This window comes from Cryptotermes secundus, unplaced genomic scaffold (genome assembly GCF_002891405.2).
Source record: "Cryptotermes secundus unplaced genomic scaffold, Csec_1.0 scaffold2511, whole genome shotgun sequence".
Lineage (NCBI taxonomy): Eukaryota > Metazoa > Arthropoda > Insecta > Blattodea > Kalotermitidae > Cryptotermes > Cryptotermes secundus.
Window position 1 is genome coordinate 1 of NW_019743694.1, and position 22545 is coordinate 22545.

At 39.0% G+C, this 22545-nt stretch overlaps 1 long non-coding RNA gene across 2 annotated transcripts in view; it reads right to left on the reverse strand.

Moving 5' to 3' along the window:
* Positions 1-1990: 1990 nt before the first annotated feature.
* Positions 1991-22545, reverse strand: part of LOC111874326 — a 24019-nt gene continuing 3464 nt past the window's right edge. Inside the window, exons 2-4 of one of the 2 annotated variants that reach the window (XR_002844532.2) lie at positions 12787-12916; positions 9388-9494; positions 1991-2178 (exon numbers count right to left, since the gene is read on the reverse strand). This is a non-coding gene — a long non-coding RNA (uncharacterized LOC111874326). Of the gene's footprint in view, positions 2179-2947; positions 8095-9387; positions 9495-12786; positions 12917-22545 lie in introns of those variants that run through there. The other variant, XR_002844533.2, reaches the window with a different exon arrangement.

A 22545-nucleotide genomic window follows, 5' to 3' on the forward strand; every position in this document is an offset into this window, starting at 1 on the left:
TTAATTAAGAAATGAACAGTATAGATTTTCAGAGGATAATAATAATAATAATTCATATTGTTTTATTGGACATGCAAATAACAAAAATACTAACAGTTATAATGTTGATAATATACAATTGAATATAAAATCTGAAGTTTTTACAACTATAGGACATGAAAGAACCCTCTTCTCAAGAACGACAAGGCGGCTTACATTCGGTCCGTCAAGAGAAGTACAGTAGAACCTCACTTAACGAGCATAATTCTTTCCAGAATCTTACTCGTAATGCGAAACACTCGTTAAGCAAAACAATTTTTCCCATATAAATTAATGTAGAATACGATAATGCGTTCCATGCCGAAAAAATACTCAAAAAATTTTATGTATAACATTTATTCAAAGAAAATTATATATACATTGTTAAGGAGCGTGAATCATCTTCATCTTTTCTTCTGTGCGGAATGAACGAACCTGGAATGCGAATTCGATTTGCAGAAGACAAAAAAAATAATAATAATAATTAGTTTATTATTTATGATATATATATAATTCTTTTTTACTACAAATCTGTCTAGAGACATTTGTTTTTGGAGACGCTTCAAAATTTGGTGAAAATGCGACACAGCATTATCATTAAATAAATTTGTAGCGCACACAGCCACTGCCTTATTAGGGTGATGCCTCTCAATGTACGATGCAACAGTTTCCCATGCTTTCAGCATTTCTCTTATTGTGCCAGAAGACTGTTGCTTTGCTGTTACCTCCTCCTCCTCCTCCTCTGACAAATTCTCCTCCACAACTTCATGCTGTGAAACACAATGCAACTCCAAATCGTGCAAATCATTGATGGAGACCGATTGTATGTGCGTGCTTGATCAGCCACGTTCACACCTCGTTCTCGCTTTTCAATGATTTTACAGTTCATTTCTATGGTTATTTTTATTCCCTTATGGCTGTCTTTTTGCGGCTTTTTCTTTGGGGACATTTTTGCAAGGGTTATTAAACTTTGCACAAAAAATCACAAATAATATGTCTGAACAAAAGTTTGGAAAAACGTGTGATCACTAGCGACACTAAGATGTTAGTAGAATGAGTGCTAAACACAGACTGATATAGCAAGCGCACAATCCGGGACTTCCTCTCTTGTCACTCGTTATGCGAAACGTCGCTTATTAAGAGTCATTTTTTTACAATTTGTTTTGCTCGTTATGCGAATTACTCGTTATGAGAGGTGCTCGTTAAGTGAGGTTCCAATGTATTTCAGTATAATTTAGAACCACTCTTGGTATCTATTCTCTGACCACTGGGAACATACATTCTTAACAATGTCACAGATTAGATTAAAATCATGGGCATTAAATAACCCTTGCACTGCAATCACCTTCAAACTATTGTTCGTAACGTCATAATAAATAAGCAATTTCATTACTTCAGTACAACTTTTTCAAGAAAAACATGGATGAAGAATGAGATCCTTGCTACTACTATAACAAACAAACCTTCACTGTTCACTTAACTCTTTTCCAAAGGCTGTGCCATGGCTCAGGCTGTTAGTCGCCGGCTTCCCACCACGGCGACCCAGGATCGAGCCCAGGTCATGTCATGTGGAACTTGCAGTGGACAAAGTGACACTAGGGCAAGTTTCCTCTGAGTACTTAGGTCTCCCCTGCCAATTCTCATTCCACCAAATGCTTTACATTCATGGTAAAATAGGCCATTTAGTGGCCAATGTACCAAGTGGACTCAGTCTCACCCCACCCCAAGAAACTAACTCTTTTCCAACCATTCTATCTCTAGTTTCATGAAGTCCGAGGTTGTAGAGAACAGAAGCTCTGTAAAGTGTCACATAAGGATATTTAGCTTAAATGCAGTTTCATTAAGATTATTTAAAAAAGCTAAGTTCAAATGTAAAGATGACAGAACAGTTATTCATTTAAAAGATAAATGCTGTACTACACTGTGATAGAAATAACTGAATATCATACATATATTTTTCATAATATTTATCAAATATGAGAAATGTTTCCCTCAGTGCAAGCTCTCGAGTGTACATGCAAGAAAAATTAGTGGGATGCATGTAATTGATGTGCACACATGCATGACTGCGTGAATATTAGTGCAGTGCGATACCTCTGTGTAATCTCCGTGTGGGTGATACTGTGCTCCTGCCGCTGCTCTATCCGCCGGTTCACCAGCCTGCGTGGCCAAGAGGCCGAATGCAAAGCGTACACCAATCAATAATAAAAAAAAAAAAAGAATGCCAATGGCATATTTTATTATGTATCAACACTTTACCCAGATTCTCCAGAAATTAGTCAGCCAAGAGCCATACAAGCTCCAACCTCATACAGTAAGCCTTCAAAAACTACAAGAAGCCAGCATTTCATGGGTTGGTTAACTAGCACTGCATCACCCCATGTGTTTAGCATCTGCAAAATGGTTCACTTTTTAATTAGGATATGAGATGTAAAATATATCGAATGTAGTTATTATATTAACTTAAGTAAGATAATAATTTTGTGGAAAGAATTTTACAGAAACATTTTTCCCACCACCACATTAGAAGTACTTCCAACAGAAGAAAAACTGTTTGTTTGAAAAATGAAGTAACAGGTGCGGCATGCATAACTTAATTCAAGTCATACCTACACTGCACTGTCTATAATTTACAGACTCTTTAAGAAATATATATATATATATATATACTACTACTATTACTACTACTTGGCTGGATATATATATATATCTAGCCAAGTAGTACTTTTCCATGTTCATCTCTCTCCCACGGTGGTGCATTTAATTCCCGCCCCCCCAACATTTAAATTTGTCACTGCATTTAATTTATAATTTTTGCTCCCTTTTTAAAATGCAATATCTCAATCATGTGTTGTTATAAAATTATGGAACACACAGCCTCTGAAAGACCAGACTTCACATATGCTGAATCATTATTTTTCACAGACTATGAAATCATCACTGAAACGTTTATACTACTGGAAACATTGCTGCAACTCAAGTGGCGATGAAAGTTGGATTTATGATTATGACCCAGAAACAAAGCGACAATCATTGCAGTGGAAGAGCCCAAAATCACAAAGAGCAAAAAGTGAACGGCAAGTCGAGAGTTCAACAAAGAACATATTGTTTTTTCGATATGAAGAGCACTGTTTGCCCTGAATTTGTTCCTCCTAACAGTACGGTCAACTCTGACTTTTACTTGTACTGTGACGTTTTGAGATGTTTGAGAGAAAATGTGTGACGAAAAAGACCAAAACTTCAGACCAAACACAATTGGCTCAATCATGATAATGCATCCACCCACACGTCCCTGAAAACCACAATTTGTGACTAATAACAACACGTTATCATTCCCCATCCTCCATACTCAACAGACTTAGGACCCTGCGATTTTGATTTGTTTCCCAAATTGAAAATGAAACTGAAGGGACAACGTTTTGAAACAGTGTTTGACATCCAAAAGGAATCACAAGTGGTACTCAACAGCATTAAGGAAAATTACTTCCACGGTACTTCTGAAGCTTGGAATAAAGTTGGCATCGCTGTATACATTCCCAAGGAAGATTATATGAAGGAGATGGCAACCAAAATTGAGGGAGTTAAAGCAGCATTCTTTTTTGACCTAGTCCAGGAACTTTCCAATAATGTTAAAGGGTCTGACCAAACGAAAGAAAGAATGATCACAGACATACTGTATGCATACATGCATGTACGCAGATATTTAAGAGATAATACAATTCCATAATTAAGAATTAACAGAATCATACCATTTATAAAAAAATGTTTAATGTTATAATTTCAATGTCTACAATCTCTTCTTCTTCTTCTTCTTCTTGAAAAACTGGTGGTTGCAAAAGGATTAGCATATGTACTTTGACGTCTATGGACATGCAAGTAGAGATGAAAGTAGGCTCTGGTTCAGATGCACATACACTTACATGTTGTAGGTTTCAGAATATCCATCACATGCTGCAATCTTTCATTATTCAGCAAAGCTAGCCTGAAGTTCTAAATTCTTTTAAAATATGGTCTTCTGGGTTATGACACCACACAGTATTCTAATTGCTTGTCCATATTTGAAGGAACCTTCTACCTCCATCTTCAGGAGAGATGCGAGATTAAGTCTGGAAGTGGGAGGATTATATAGGAAGGTCACCAATAGGAAGAGGGATACAACAGTGTTGGTAGTGACAGCAACTATCAAAAAACGCAGCGAGAAAGGGGCAACTTTCAAAATATATCTGACAAGGGCACCTTCTTTGAAGAGGACCCTTGTAAGGGACTTTTTTAAGAGGCCAACTTATAGGGTGTTTCTTGAAGAGACCACTATTATTACCTTCGCTGAAAGTTGTCCCTTTTAGGACCCACCCTGAAAGTTCCACCTTTTCAGCATTGTCCATTTTTTTTAAAGCTGCCCTTTTGTAGGGCCTTCCTCCTTGAGAGGTGTGCCTTCTTATGGGCTTTCTTCACAGCCATCTCATTTTAGGTCACCTCACATTCCACATTTATACTGGCCACACTTCCTACATAACCTACATACATCCCAACTAGATTGATTTCAATCCGGAAGATGAAAGCACAGACTGCTCCAAAACTCTGGTAACCATTTAAAATACTACATAATGTTGTAACTCACAAGGCCACAATCTTAATTCTCACTGTCATGAAAACCTCAAATCATAGTTATATTATTTGGACTTTCTAATTCTGAATGAAGTAAAATGCAGTTTGCCACTGACACTTGCTACAGCAGTGGCTATACAAAATAAGTGTGTGATGTTACTACTGAAATTCTTATGAATTCTGAATCATAAGATGAAGACATTAATTATCATGTATTAAATGACATGTTTTGGACTGAAATTATGTCCAATAAATTATAAAAGAATGTTGCAGAGAAGAGAAACTTGATTCATGTAGTCCAATGGATGACAAGATGATCAAAGTGTTAAATTTCCCTTTCAAAAATAATGTCAACTAAGAGCAAATCCATTAGTCAATCAACATTTCATTATAGGGAAAGCTTGTATATTCTTCACAGTTCATACATTTATAACAATATGTGATGCACTAATAATATATTGTTTATACGTGCATATTATTTCATGGTGAGTCAATAAATTATAGACATAAAAAAATTTTAAATGCATACAAACTAATCGCAGCAGGTGGGGACTATCAGAAATATTCTTTACAATGTGCAGAATAATGTGTTCAACATCAACTGAATTCATACCTACTATGGATGAACCATGTTATATCAAGAGATTTAACAGCAATGCACTGTGACCTCCTCCTACGTTGTAAGAGTCAAAGTAATGCAAATCAAATTCTCACTACTGTGTAAGATAACACATCTCCATGTTTCTCATTTGTTCTTTGGTTCATCATAAATGTATACATAAAAGTGAAACAATCATTACACAATTTATAACCCAAGAAGTGTAACATGCACTACTCACACTATTAGGAATGGATTAAATTTAATTTCAGGATCAAGTGACTGCTAATAGAAACAGGAATTCTGTATCTGTTTCAAAAATAAGAAAATAATACTGCCAGCATGTTGAGAAAAAGAGGGAATACTATAAACATGCAGAAGTACTCATAACTTACACCAAGCTAAACACAGCAGGAAACAGTCACTCAATGGATTTCAGATTTTAAACATCCATTATATTGAGATTAAATCGGTGAGTTAATAACAATATTTCCAGCAATTTCAATGTGAGAAAATTATCACGTATAACCTTTTGGTTGTTGCTAACAGCACATATTGTGCATTTGGCTTCAGTCAGTTCAGACGAGTTATCTTGTAGAAGTACAATATGCTTCAACTAGGATTCTTAATGACATATGTGGTCAAACTATTGAATGCACAACAAAATCTTTGTACAATTAATTTTCTGTTTATTCTCTTGTTTACATCAGACTGCACTCATTTTGTGACAATGTAAAAAAGTATGCAAAAATGTAAAAAGATCAGACTGTTACTGATTTAGCAATTACTGAAAACAAAAAAAAAAAGTTAGCTAATAGTTACTGGGAATAATGATAAACATGCGTTTTTATCAGAATATTTAGTGCAATTTATTATGGTAATGAGTACAGACTTCTTTCCTCATCAAATGTAGGCACAGTAGTAATTTCAAAGACTGAGTCAGAAGATCTGATTCCTAATTTTAAATATTTCCAACACATCTTCTAGTATAGATTGGTTTTGTTCCTCCATAACTTGTGTTCTTACTAATTCAGCCCTGGAATCATATGTAAGTTAATGTCTAGACAAATTCACAAGAAACCTCACTCAATGACTCCTGGCCATGGTCCAGCTCTGGACCTCCTAACAACAGTGTATACCAACGCTCCAGTTGCAGAAAATAAGTACTAACACAAACAACAAAAACCATCACCAGAACATATTCTGAGCTACTTAGTTCTGATCAACATCACCAAAACTGTTTCTCAAAGACAAAACAGAAGATCATCATCATACTTGTATCCTGGTTTTCCTAACGGCCACATTTCCAGAAGGTTCATTCAACAAAATTCTGTATTTCTTGTTTCAAACATCCAAGTTACATATCCTGATCATCCAAGAGTCCTTTATTTAACCATCATAACACCACCAGAAGTGGATATACAACTTCCACTTTTGTTCTTATCCACTGCATCTTCATTTCTAGTATTTGGAAATTAGGTAAGACAACAGCTTTAAACAGAATAACATGAGAATCTTCAGCATTTTACACGGTGCCAAATCCCAGAAGACTGCTTTCTTCATTTATTCTACCTCTTATTTAATAGTGGATGGAATCAAATTACCATACTTTAATTCAGTACAAGTAATGATAAACTGATCATAATGATGCCGCTTGAACTATGTAACATATAAAAACAAGGAGCAGCAAATGTTTCTCAATTGTATTATTTAATAAGACTTCAGTCTTCTGTGATGTGAAACTTTGTTATTTTTGTATGTGGTTTATTTTATGATGCTGTCAGTATCTCAGAGAATATGGTATAAAATCAAAGGATAATTGGTGAATAACAAATTGCAGAAGATTTTAAAGATAACACCCATGACTCAATGGAAGTATTAACCCAGCATTTTGGAGGGACTGAAAAAAAGAACCTAAAATCTCGGTTAGGATGACTAGTGTCCCAGATAAGAATCAAACTGCAAACTTCCTGAACAGAAGTCTCAAGAATTACCATTACAGCAACCTACTTGGTGGTTTGATACACCAGTTACTGATGTTTTTGAAGAACATGCTGCCTCCATCTTTAGGGTAAATGACCTGAAGCTAGAGGCACCAGTTTTCCTCCAAGACCTTGGTAACCTACCATCTACCAAACCACATGATGGTATCATATCCCAGAAGATCACGGAGATAGTATTCACTGCAGTGAGAACCTGAAATCTTATGTATTACTTAACAGTCTCCATAAAAACAGTTTGAGGGCAGAAGCATACACAGTGACAGCTGCACTCATATGTTCAAATCACATTTTAGTAAAGAACAGTGAACATCCATTTAAAACACCACTGATATTATGAATATCATTAATACTTATGTTTCTCATATGTGATACTTATTCTGGAATCTGCAAAACTATCTCTGCATTACAGTATGAGATTATACACACATAAACCTCAATCAACATGTTTTAGTTACATTTGTGCATGGACTGCCAAAATGCAACACTAATAAAGACTCCATGCAGTGGTATTTACACATTCAAAGTGCACTTGGGAGAATAAAGTGGTCCTACAGATTCCAACAATAGGAAATAGTATCTCATAAACTTATTTACTTCTTTCAAAATGTGAACCATCACAAAACAAACAGATGGGCTATCACTGAATTATGATGTACCAACTTCAAGGGTTAAGCAGCATTGTATTGGAAACAATGGAGTGGATGGTGATACATTTCAAAGGGAAATCACGAAAATCCCTGAAAAACTTGCCTCAGTGCAGTCTGATGGCCATAAATCCCACATGGATCGACTGGAAATTGAACTGGGATCTAAGGAGTGAGCTGCCTGTGCCCTAGCTACAAGAGCCCTGCACAGCCTTTGCAGAGCAGACTGGAGGAAAAGAGAGATCTAATTCCAATTATGAGATTACATTTTACAGGTAGTAAAAAAATGTAAAGTTATCCTTGTGCTTAACTAATTAAGAACTATGTCATGAAGACATATGGGGGAGTGGGTGTACAAGTGCACACTGAAATTATCACTTTATGTTCTGAAATTATGATGCAGTACTTTCATGTACACCACACAATCTGTTCTGTAGTGTTCTGCACACATAACTAAAATGTAAATAAAAATTGACCTTAGACACAGGAGTCATTTTGATATAAGCACAATACTTAAAATATAATTTTTACTTCTTTGTCACATACAGCAAATAAATACAGTGCCATGTACCACAATAATACCGGTTCCTTTGCATTACTAAACAATTTAAATTCATCTTTTTCTTCTTCACTCTGTTTAAAGAACATGACATCAACTTTCAAATGCAATCATAATAGAAATTTGTATGCATAAACAATTTAAATTCTCATTTTCCTACCACAATTGAAGCAAATTACACCAGCAAACATAATCATCACTTTTATGGATGGATTTCCTACTACCTCTTCATGATCATAACTCTAAATAAACTTCCTTGTAAAGGAGTTAAATTGCTCATATTCCGTTGTGTACTAAACTTTCTACATAGTCGGTGGAAAATTATATTCACACAATCTAATGTAAAATAATCTACAGAAATAAGTAAATTCAGTTTATTCAAATAACATAACAAAATTATTTAATTAATGAAGAGCTATAGTCCAGTGAAAGTCAAGCGACATTATGGTGGAACATGTCACCACCACCTTCAGGGATTAAGAGTAAAGCCAAGAAATGAAACCAGGCAGCAAGCAGAACAATACTCTTTCTTAGCTTAACTCTTCAATTCCGAAGATGGGGGCGACAAGTTCCTCCATAACATCAGCTTTCAGAAAACAACATGCATTATACCCCATAAGACACCTGTGAGAACTTGAAGTCCTACACTATTAATGTTTATTCCACATGTCAACAGCCCTTGCTCATTTTCAAGTTAAATTAAAACTTTCAGGAGAGGAAAAAAAAAGGGACCCTGTTAACATTATGTTTTAAAGAGTGCTACTGGAGACATACTGAACCTGCTACTCTCCATAACAACTGCCTGAGTTTCTGCCTCAGCACCAACTTACCAAATGCAAGCTAACAACCAGACCATAAATATATCAAGTATAATCACCTAAGCAAATAACAACAAACGTTTAAACAACAGAAAATAATCAATGAAGTAGATCAGATATCACAAAAAAATATTTTACTCACAGACAAGAGTCGACCAACTGGTTGCTACTCGTCATAGCGACCTTCATCGATGTCTGATCAGGCTTGTGATCGATGGGGCCATTCAAACCCCATTCGAGCTGCTCCTCCTGGAAATATTAAGAGCCTTCTGAAAATGACTTTTAATATACAAGGGTTGGATAAAAAGTAGTGGCAACACTTCTGTAACATGAAAGATGTGCATCAGGTGGCACTAGCACCGTCCGTAGCAAATAGCAGAAGTTCAGTTGAAGTACTCCGGTTGTGTTTCATTGAGTTGCATGTGCAGCGTCTTGAAGTGCAGGAGCCCAGTTCAAGCACCCTAACAACATGTTTACGAAACAAGAACAACGCTCCTGGATAAAAATTGAAGTTGCATGAGGTCGCAGTGCATAAAACTTTTATCAGGGACTGCGAAAAGCATGTGGTGATACTGCTTTGTCATATCGCACAGTGGCATGATGGGTGAAATTTTTCCATGAAGGGAGGGATGTCATTCAGGACAGCCATCATTCAGGACAACCCCATGTTAACAACCACACAATTCAGCTTCTTGCTTCTTTGCTGGATGTCGATCGTCAATCTGCGCGAGAGTTAGCTGCTGAGGTAGGCGTATGTCACAAAACCATGCTCCACATTCTGCATGATATTCTTGGATACCGCAAAACTGCAGCTCACTGGGTACCCCATACAATGTTCGACGTGCAACAATGGCAACGTTATGCTGTTGTATATGCGTTATTGTTGTATAAGAACTATTTCATTTGGTAAAGGTATTGTATACGCTATGTTACTTCATTTGCATTTACTCTTAATATGTTATTTCATTAGCATTTAATTTTAATAGAAATGTAACAGAAATGGTAGCGACACAGGAGGATGAAAGTATGCAGTCGAGATAACCAAGGGGGTCAGACGCGTGACCTCCGTCTCACGCAGCTGTGGCTGCTAAAAAGCACGTAACATAGGGTACAGGGAGAGAAGCCCACACAAAAAAGAGGCCAGACATAAGCAAGCAAACTAAGAGAGCCCTGCTCTGAAATATTCCTTACGACTGGTGTGTTATTAAAACAAAGAATGTAGACAGTCTGATGCAGACGGAGCGAGAGACTAGTCGTTGACCGAGATAGCGGCTAGGTAGAGCCAAGACAGCCTTCCCTCCCTGGAACCCTAGCTATCAGTCCTCAGGTGTAGCGTACATGTGAAATCTACAGAAATTAGTTAATAAACTCAATTTGTTGATTACACCACTCTTGTCGGACCAAACGATCCTCCTCTGTCAACCCACATACCCAGCGATTTCCACGCGCGCCCCAGCCTAGGGAGCACCAGACCTAGACGTGACTAGTGCGTCGGTAACATCCACGATACGCCAGCGCCGGGCATCCAGCGAGGAACTTCGGGATACAACAATGCAATTGCACATGACTTGTTGGACCGGTACCAGAGGGAAGGTGACGACTTCCTTGGAAGGACTGTCACTCTGGACGAAACTTGGGCTCACTCATATGAACCGCACTTGAAGCGACAATCAAATGAATGGAAGCATCCTGGCTCTCCTCGTCCAAAGTAAGTGCGCCCTACACAGAGTAATGTGAAGGCAATGTTCACTGTGGCATATGACACTGATGGAGTGATACTGCACCACACCATACCTCAACAACAGACAGTAAACACTGTCTACTACTGCAATTTCCTGCGTGTTCATCTTCGTCCAGCACTTAGAAGAAAGCAATGACACTTGTTGGCAACGAACCCCATCATCCTTCATGACAATGCAAGGGCTCATACTGCTGACACTATCAAGGATCTCCTTCGCCGCTGGCGATGGGAGATAATGCAACATCCATCATAGTCACCTGATATGACTCCGTGCGATTATGATCTCAGCCAAAATGAAAAAACCACTGCAAGGGACACATTACGACACAAGAGAGGAGATTATTCGTGCTGTAGGGCGGTCTCTGCTGGACATCAACAGAAGTGGAGGCACTGATGGTGTATGACACCTTCCACAAATTTGGCAGAAGTTGGTACACATGGGGTGTGATTATATTGAAGGAATGTGTGTTTACATCAGGTAATAAAGGCATTTCAGAACTATAGAGGTGTTGCCACTACTATTTATCCGACCTATGTATGAAGTATAAGGAAAAAACTGCAATTATAATTTGTCTCCTTCAAGTCATCATTCCATACACAGTCTAATCCTTAATCAACTCAAGAGACACAATTCACTTTTTCTTTTATTTCTACGTGTAATAAACTTGTACACAGACCCCTCAAAACATGGAAAACTCCCATACATTGTACCGTTTGGAGATGCAACTCTCAAAAAGGCCTCAAATTTAACATTATATTCATGGACTTCAGTCCAGGTCAATTTCGTTCACTATTTTTTCTTTATAAGAAGACCATTTTGACCACGGCAACAATGAGCAGGTAACCATCAGATATTTTCATAGTACTCACGGTGATAAAGTGTGTTCTGCACATCACAAAAACGCTGCGTGTCCAAAAACCTAAAGATGTTAAATGTAAGAAATCACCATGAACAATGAAAATTGTTCCTCAAAATAGTGTAAATATTTTGCTTCTCTCAAATGGAATGTCATTGAAAATATGATTACTATAAAAAATGTTCCACTTGAAGAGACATAATTAGGAAAAATTACCGATTTTTCAATTTAAAAAGTTGCCATAGGTATGTCCAACAAATGTATACATCAGATATATAAACTACCCCCTTACTCACAACTATGCGGCACTGAAAAAATAATAAAGGAACGTTCCTCTGGGTGAACTATCTTTGGAAAAGTAACTGATTTTTTTTTTATTCCCACACAGGAACAGTATGTCCAAAAATATGACACACAGACTTCCAAATATTTGTGACATCATAATTTCACCTTTATGTCATTTAGAAAGGTTCCGATCTATATGAAACATGGGACACTGGTGCAATTCTTGAAGCTGCTGCTGAGAAAAATCTGATAAAGGAAAGTTTACAACATTATGGTGAGATATAGGTTTATTTTTATTTAAGATAATCTGACTAAAGGTTCAAGCAGTTTGTGTCCTGACAGGATATTTTATTATGGGAATAAAATTTTTTTATGGATTACCCAGAAGAATTATGCCCTGAGATCAAGAAATTAGAAACATCAAATATAACCCACCTACCAAGAGTAATCAGAGCAAGCAGGCGGAAAGGTGGTGGCAAGCAAAGCTTTATTTGCTGCCAGTTTCTTGCTGGCTACTTGCTTGGTAGAATGTTAACCCAAAACACTGGTGAAATTCTACTAGACTCCACAGTGTTACATCCCAAAAGACAGCACCCTTCATCGTCACCACTGTCAGAACATCCAGCTGAACACAGAATATTATAAACAGTATAATCACCTTGGGTTTTCCTGTTTTAAGAAGACCATCAACATTAGGATCATCAAAGGATGATGAGATCACAAAAGGTGCATGGTTATCCCAACTACTTGGCATGGTGAGCTGGAATATGACTTATCACCCTTGGCCCCTGTAATAAATATTCAGAAAGTTAAGAAGAAATAAAATAAAATGTTTATGCCAGTATGGGAGAATTTCTTTGCACATTTATTTATGGTTTATTTAACCACACTGCCAATTACTCAAGACTACATAGCATAAATTAAAGGCATATTAGTGAATGCAAAATTGGGAGGAATAGGAAAGGACTTGGCACAACCTAATTTGAGGTACTATTAAAGTACATAATGAGAAAGGTTAAGAAAAATAACAAAAAAAAAACACAAGAGGATAAAAGCTATCTGCGCCAAGTTCTGAACATGAGACCTCCAAATTCAATGCTGCCCACTGTCTGCATAAGAAAGACACATTTCAGAAGCTAGCTCTGTTTGCATCTTCATGAAGGAAAGGGTACTTACTTCTGTGGGGCCTGTGACATACACATATCACTGTTCTTGGTGATAAGGAGAAGCATTTTAATGTTAGCTTAGGACATAAATTGGAGAGGAAAGGCACAATATATGGAATACCATTTGTGTACTGCAGAAAAATAAGCACTTCTTTGTTAAGACTTAAATTTTAAAAATCTTGGTGTGCTACAAATTAAGCACAACAGTCCTGTTTATAAAATACTTGATGTACATGCATTATTGTCCAAGGAATAATAAAGTACCTAGTAAGGGATACTGCTATGAATAAGAATATATTCCTGCTTTGCAAAGCCTGAAATGACAAAGAGTACTTGTATACGTGTATAGTGCATAAGGAAGAATTTTCAGTAACATGCCATATGTGTGATACGTATACCTGACAAAGGTGAAGCCTATTCATAGGAGACAAACACATCCACTTGTCAGAGAGGATGTTACATATGGACTATGACCACAAAGGTTCAGCTGAAAAATGAAACCTCTGGTTGTGCACCTCAACAGGCTTGGCGGTAAACTGCCAGTAATAAAGTAACTGAAACCTGATTGACACCAAGAAGACTGTTCAACTGACCATTAGTTGTAACACGACTTTTGACTTTGACTCAGTTAGTTGCAGTGGAAAGAGAAGGGGCAATGAGTGAGTTGCGAGTCAACAGTTGTGGACCAGCTATGAGATGGCAGGCAGCCAGCCAGCAACAACACAGGCAGGAGAGTTGCGGCATTTACATTACTGGGAACTGTTTCCTAGCAATGGCTAGTTAAGACAAACTGAGAAGACGGTGTGTGCTGTAGTGAGGAGTCGTGTGGGTGAATTAGCAACAGCACTGTAATTACTTCTAGTTATGATTTGTAAGTGTTCAATATATCCAATTATAGATCCAAATCCCACGTCTAGTCTGTAATATGACAATATCTTATATCTATTTTTCAAAACTTCTACCGAATGTACACAACACAATGAAACACTATACAATGCAACAGCTCTAATCACTTGCCTTTCCATTTTTTATTGTTGGTGGGGTGAGACTTGAGTCCACTTGGTACTGCGGCCACTACTGGCCTATTATAGCAGTGGAGCAACTGGTGGAATGAAGCCTGACAGAGGAAACCAAAGTACTAGGAGAAACCCTGCCCAGTGCCACTTTGTCCACCATAAATCTCACGTGACAAGACCCGGGATCAAACACGGGCCACTGCGGTGGGAAAACTGCATCTAACCGCTTGAGCTTTGGTGAGGCCTTTCACTTTCCTTTATTACATTTTGATAAATAATCATTTTAATTTTATGATATACACTCATCCGCTGTAATGAACAGCTTGGCATGAAGTAGCTCCATGGAGCCAAATTCTTCTTCAATAGCCAACAGTTGCTTGGCAATCCAAAAAATTACCAATCATTTTATGTAACCCAAAGGTTCATTACCACGTATACAAGAGCCCACCTCTGGTCTCTACAGTAAGCCAATGAACATATTCCCACTTAAACCTCCACAACAATAAATGTTTAAAATAAATTTTAGTTGTCCTCTGGCCATTCTCATAAGCTGATCAGCATCGTACAGAAAACACTCACTCTCTTAATGTTAAAAGAAAATGTCAGTACAGTTTGTAAAAGAAATGTGTTACAAAAGCAGACACCTCTGAAAATAAAACTGAACATTTAAATTAATAGCAACAATTCTATAATTTACTATGTAAATATGTCCATCAATCATAACAATTTTATACTTTTCACACTCCACCCCTCAAAAATAAACACACATGTGCACCCATTAACAACAACAATGTACACTCATGTAACATCCTCAACCCCATGAAGGACAAAAAGTTCGAAAATACATTTTATATATGTATTTGTCTCTGTGGGAACTCAACGATTGCCACATATTCATTGTCACGAAAGTATGTGTTCCAATTCTTGCCTTGTGCAGCAATACACATACTATAACACGTCATAATATGTATATACACGCATAATTCGCCCTACACCATTCCATCTCAAAACCCCCACCCATATACAGTGTGTCCCAAAAAAATGTACTCACTCTTTGATGGGGCCACGCATTTAAGACATGTTTGGTGATGCAGAGATTTAATTCCAACAAGATGGAGCACCTCCCAACAACCATCGTGAAGTAAGGGCCTATCTCAATACAACTTTGCTGGACAGATGGATTGGGCAAAGAGGTAGTGCTGAATACCCTGCACCTTCACCGGACCTCACACCCATGGACTTCTTTTTATGGGGATACCTCAAAGATAAAGTTTATGCCGCAAAACCAGCAACAGTCGATGAGTTGAAAGAGGAAACTGAAAGACAATGTCTTCAAATTCCAAATGAAATGCTTCATACAGTTCGTGATTCCATTGTTCCGCATTACCACATCTGGACAATGATGGTCACCAGTTTGAACATTTGCGAAAACGCATGGTGCAGTAGACTTGTTTTCTTCAATTTAAATCATTAACCTTATATTTATTTTAAAGAACATTGCATTTGGTGTCATTAAAGGGGCAAGCACATTTCTTGGGACACCCTGTATATAAAAAGAATGATTAACTTAACTAATTTTAGACATGTATTTCAATATATTTAAACACTGTAATTCTATGTAAAAGCTTTTATACAACATGACTATTTAGCAACAGATCCATTGTGAGAGAGTCTAGTAATGAATGTGAATGCATTTTACTGTTGCATGTGGTAGTTGGTTGAGGCACTATGCTACAAGTGGGAAGGTCGTGGGAATGAATCCTGATGAGGCAGATTTTCTTCAATTTACCTAATCCTTCCAGCCGCACTATTGCCCTGGGGTTGACTCAGCCTCTAACAGAAATGAGTACCAGGAATATTCTTGGGGGTAAAGGGCAGACGGCACGTAACACAGACAACCTTACCGCCATCTATGAGCCAATTGTCTTGAAAATGTGGGAACCTCAACATCTCACAACCCTATGGGCCTCCACAGCCTGTTACAGGGATACCTTTAGTTACATTTTTTTAACACCAAATGATGGTCTTAGATGACTGAAACATGTGGCAAAATAACATCTTAATAAAGTAACTGATTTTATCAACAATTTGAGTCTATTTGTTATTTATTAAAAGTATAAAATTGCTGTGACAAACTTTAACTGATGCAAGTAAAGAGGTTGGTCTAGAAGTAAACACTGAGAAAACTATGTATACGTTGCTGTCTTGTCACCAAAATGCATGGCAAAATCATGATATAAAGATGGGAAAGAGTTGTTTGAAAATGTGGCACAATTCAGATATTTGGGAACAACGATAACAGATTGAAACCTGATTCGGGAGGAAATTAAGTGGAGATTGAACTCGGGTAATGCTTGCTACCATTCAGTCAAGAACCTTCCGTCTTCTCATCTGCTGTCTAAAAACATAAAAATTAGAAAATACAAAACTATAATTTTGCCTGTGGTTCTGTATGGGTCTGAGACTTGGTCTCTGACATTAAGGGAAGAACACAGACTGAGGTTGTTTGAGAACAGGGTGTTGAGGAGAATATTTGGACTGAAGAGAGATGAAGTGACAGGAGGTTGGAGAAAACTGCATAATGAGGAGCTTCATAACTTGTACACTTCCAGGTATAATTAGAATGATTAAGTCAAGGAGGATGAGGTGGGCAGGGCATGTAGCACGAATATGGAAGACGAAGAATGCATATAGGATATTGGTGGGAAGGCCAGAAGGAAAGAGACCACTGGGAAGACCAAGGCATAGGGGGGTGGACAATATTAAAATGGATCTTAGAGAGATAGGGTGGGATGGTACTGATTGAATTGATTTGCCTCAGGATAGGGACCAGTGGAGGGCTCTTGTGAACATGGTACTGAACCTTCAGGTTCCATAAAATGCTGGGAAATTCTTGACTAGCTGCAGAATTGGCAGCTCCATGAGTAAGTAAAGTAAGTAATAAAATTGTTGTGATTGACGGGCATATTTACGCAACACTGACACATAACAGGATGCAAAACATATTAATGAATTCTATAATTGGTATTTTCAGTACCTTAACCGGCAAACATAAAAATTAATTTGTTCCTTTGTATATTTAAAGCTTTCTCAACCTCACAGGTTACACAGCTTGAGCACTCAGGCACAACTGGTGACAAGAAGTTCTGTAGCTTCAGGTGCATATTTTTCTGCACACCAAACAGTCATGTACAAACAGAAGAGATATTCAGGAACATAACCACAGTAGGATACATGTCTCTTGAAATTTGAGGCTTGGCAGCTGAGTCTGTACTTGCGAATAAGAGACGTGCCGTGCTGCATGGTTCAAGTCCACCACTGCAAGTGTCAAAAAAAAAATGCTTATGCGAAGGGCAACATTTTCTGAGTGTACGGGATCAAATCCTAAATTTCCAACCCAAGCGGTTAGCATTTTAGGACTCTTCATTTTCCTTGTTATCATTATTTATATTTACCTGAAACAGTCGCAGTTTTCATGCCACTTCTTGAACAATATTGTTACATGTACCATGAAAATGGAACAAACAACGCAAAAAATATGGGAAATGATGAACGAAGCAGGAGCTCTCATAAGTAGAAATCCAAAAGAGGCACAAGCCCACAATGCAAAGATGGAACTATTGGTGACCAGGCTGCGGGCTGAATGGGAAGAGGACATAAACACCAAGCAAGACAAGTTACATGCCAACCAGGTACAGACAGACGCCAGCCGTTAAAAAAGTAGGACAGACATGAAAGCCTTTAATGAAATGACAAGAGAGAAGGGAGGACGAAAGAAAAGCCTATGAGCAGAAGAGGATGGCAGAGTGGAAAGCCGACCAAGAAAGGAGACTGAAAGAAAAGCAAACAAGAAAAGGATGGCCGAGCCTGAAGCCAAGAGAAAAAAAAACAACTTCGAAAATATAATGGCCGAGCAGATAGGTGACAGAAAAAGGGGAGGCTGAAAAGAAAGCAGACCGAGAAGTGACGACAAAGCTGGAAGCCATTCACGACAAGACAGACACCAACCAGACGAGAGTGGAACCCAAAACAGAACATCAAGAGAAGATGGATGCCTGGATAGCGGACATTATGGATGGTCGAAATGAGAGAACAGCCTGCCGAGAAGCGATGAAGGCCAATTCAGAGAATATGGAGATAAATCTAGGAGAAAAGGAGGCCGCTGTGGAGGGGCAGGATATTTCTAATGAAGAGGCTGAAATTCGCTCCCTGAGGGCATGCCGAAAAGAGAGGATGGCCTGCCAGGAAGCGACGGAGGCCAATTCAGACAAGACAGTGCCATATGATCACGCAATAGGCATCTTTGAAAAGATGGATGCCACGGATTTGAAAGCAAATCCAGAGGAAATGGAATCTGAGTCGGAACATCGGGAGGTCCCTAAGATGCCATAGTAAAACCAGTCAAATAACAGAAGAAGCAGAACAGGGACCGGCATCTAGCTGCAGGGTGACACAAAGATCCAAGGGAACTGACCCAAGAATGTGGATCAATCCCAGAGGAAGATGGATGACGCCTACAGAAGGATGACCCACCGTGCAAAAGCAGCACAGTGCAAGGAACACGGACTTCAGAGGCAAGTCAAAGACGACACTACACCAAGAAATCAAAAGGGACTGACATCCAGGAAGAAATACTGGAAGGGCCTGGAATGCAAAATTGGAATGAAGGACCTAGGCTGCAGATGACCGCTATGTCTGAGGAAGGAGGGGAGAACCACAAACGGCATTGGAGGGTGGAGGTCAGGATAGCAATCACATCTGGGAAGAGGAGGAATGCTCGAAAGGACCCCGTGTGAGATTTTCAGAATGAAGATCACGAAACAAGTAGTTGGAACTTCCAGTGGGTTGAGGAAGGTGAGAGATTTGTCAGTGTGGAGGGGTCGGTGACCTCTGGAGCGATAAAACAAGCATTGGACGTTGTGGATCGATCGACCCCCCTCCGAAACGGAGAAAGCTATTAGCACTAATAGCAATATTAGCATAAGAGGAGCCATAGATGTGAGAGCACAGGCCACTCCAGGAGTCATAGTCCCAGCAGTTCCGTGTCCACAGTGACGTCATAACAGTGGATAGTGAGCACATGATATGTTTTCTGTAGATCTGACCTACGCGCCATAGGCTGGCTGGATAGCAATCATGTGATACATGTTTACTATAGGTAAATGTCAGTTCCTCAGCTATACAAGTAAAGCAGTTACAAGTTAAAAATAACAGCACCAGAAGCAAGCCAACAAGAAAGCAACAAGATAGCCAAGAGAAGTTCGTAGTTGAAGAACTATAATTCGGCCTGTGAAGACTTAATGTGTGATTAGAAGACTTTTATGTACGTGTAATAAAGGGTGTTTCACTTGGGGTGGAACCCGGCATTTTGTTAATGACTCGGATAATAATAAAGATACTGCAACGAAATTTGAAGTGGACTTACCTCAGTTCATGTGAAGTCTGGTGACATCATAACAAGTGCTGGAAATGGACACCATTTGTGTCCAGACAGCATTGGACTCGGCGCGCCATGTTTTGGAAAGTCCTTGCCCGTATGTCAGGTGTCACTTCTTGGATGGCCTCAATTACGTTTGCTTTTAAAGCCGCTATGGTTCATGGTTTGCTGGCGTAAACTTGCACTTTCAAATGTCCCCACAAAAAATAATCAGGCGGCGTTAGATCGGGCGAGTGCGGTGGCCAAAGTCCCCTGGAAATGAGGCGGTCGCCGAAAAAAGACTGGATTTCGGCCATGCTTGCGCGCGAGGTGTGTGCTGTTGCTCCATTCTGCTGGAAATAACCGATGGATAATTCCTCATCGTCCAGTTGATTCACAAGGCAGTGGAAGATATCTAGGTACGCTGCTGTTGTGACTGTCGTGTCGAAGAAGATGGGTCCAATTATGCACCGCCAGGAAATTCCACACCAAACACCAATCTTCTTCGAATGAAGGGGTTCTTCGTGTATCGCACTGAGATTCTCGCTTGCCCAAATGCGACAATTTTGCGAATTAACATATCCGGAAAGATGGAACCACGCCTCGTCCAAATCAACTGGACGATGAGGAATTATCCATCGGTTATTTCCAGCAGGATGGAGCAACAGCACACACCTCACGCGCAAGCATGTCCGAAATCCAGTCTTTTTTCGGCGACCGCATCATTTCCAGGGGACTTTGGCCACCGCGCTCGCCCGATCTAACTCCACCTGATTATTTTTTGTGGGGACATTTGAAAGCACGGGTTTATGCCAACAAACCGTGAACCATAGAGGCTTTAAAAGCAAACATAAGTGAGGCCATCCAAGAAGTGACACCTGATGTACAGGCAAGGACTTCCCAAAACATGGCGCGCTGAGTCCAATGCTGTCTGGATGCAAATGATGGCCATTTCCAGCACTTGTTATGATGTCACCAGACTTCACATGAACTGAGGTAAGTCCACTCTAAATTTCGTTGCAATATCTTTATTAGTATCTGAGTTATTAACAAAATGCTGGGTTCCGCCCCGAGTGAAACACCCGTTATTTAGAATGTGTGATTCAATGAGACTATTATAGTTCCCGTGTTATAAGCCATGAAAACTAGTGCAGATAGTCTGAAGAGATTAGTGTGGATTGTACACTGCATAAAGCAGCAATAGTGTTATAATTATTTGTAGTTACGACCTGTAAGTATCAAATAAATTCAATTAACAATCTAAATGTGCATCTTAGTCACCCATACACATGACAATATGTTAAGGATACACACCAAGATCGATTCCGTATCCGACACAGCATACTTCTGAGAGGGTTCAACTGCTACTTTCTAGCTCTCTGAGCAATGTATCACTCACTCACTCACTCTCTCATGGAGCTGAGCCCTTCTTGAGAAGCAGTCAATTGTGCAGCTACTCAAAAAATTTCCAGCATTTTACGGAACCTAAAGGTTCAATACCATGTTCACAAGAGCCCTCCATCCTATCTCTCTAAGATTCATTTTAATATTGTCCACCAATTACAGCTTAGTCTTCCTAGCAGTCTTTTTCCACCTGTTACCTATCTTTATGTCATGATTTCACCCTGCATTTTGGTGACGAGATAGCAACATATACTTAGTTTCCTTTGTGTTTACTTCTAGACCAACCTCCTTACTAGCATCAATTAAAGCTTGTGTTTTTCTCTTTATGGTATCCATGTTATCACCCAGTAGATTCACATCATTGGCATAGACCAACAGCTGATGTGTCCCATTTAATTTCAGTCTCACATGGTTTCCTTCAACCTTCCTAATGGCATATGCTAAAACAAAGTTGAAAAGCAGTGGCAATAAAGCATCTCCTTGTTTTGGACCATTCTGGATAGGAAAATTATTAGACAAAATGTTTAGCTATATGGACTTTATCATACATTGCGTTTAAACACATTTTAACCAGCCTGATTAGTTTCATGGGTATCCCAAACTCTATCAGAAAACTGCATAATACTTCCCTCCTAACTAAATCATAGGCTTTCTTTAACCTTTAAGAGCCGAGCGACACCATATGGCGTCATGAAAATAAAGTCAAGGGTACGAATGACACCATATGTCGTCGCGCAGTCCACGCGTGCAGCCAGCTTTTTAAAATCTAATTTTAAGTTATAAATTCTTTTTCTACTTACATGATTGTTGGTCACCAGCTTTAAAAGTTCTCTCTCTTTATCGTCTAATGGAAATTGGCTTCGTGTGGAAATCTTGGAAACATCCGGAAACCCAGGGTCCGACGTCGCACTTCACGCACTTTGTCTAGACGGTTCTTCGTTTCCCACGCGAAAATCACACATGACACCTCAATTGCGAAGTAGAGGAAGTCGGCCAGTGATGTGGTTTGGCCTCCTATAATCGAGATATCTCCAATAAAACGGCAGGGGTTCGACCCCTGGGCCATTGATGGCGAGGTGGACCCCTTCCAGGATGTTCCGCACAAGAGCGAGACAAAATTCTCTGTGTGACAACAGGATGTAACTGTTCAGATCCAGGAGATGGAAAAACAGTTTATTTGTCCATTTCCAGGTTTGACGACAGATGCTATAACTGTTTGCCACAGTTTGCCCACAGCTCCACCTGAATAATTATTCACACTCCTCTTGCCATGCTGGTGTGGTGGTCCCCAGGTTGCCGACCAAGATGATGGGTCTTCCTCGAAATCCATTTCTGAATCACTTTCCTCAACGCCACTCTCAGAATTGTCGGTAAAACAATCTGATTCGGAGTCATTTATGAGTTGAAAAATGTCT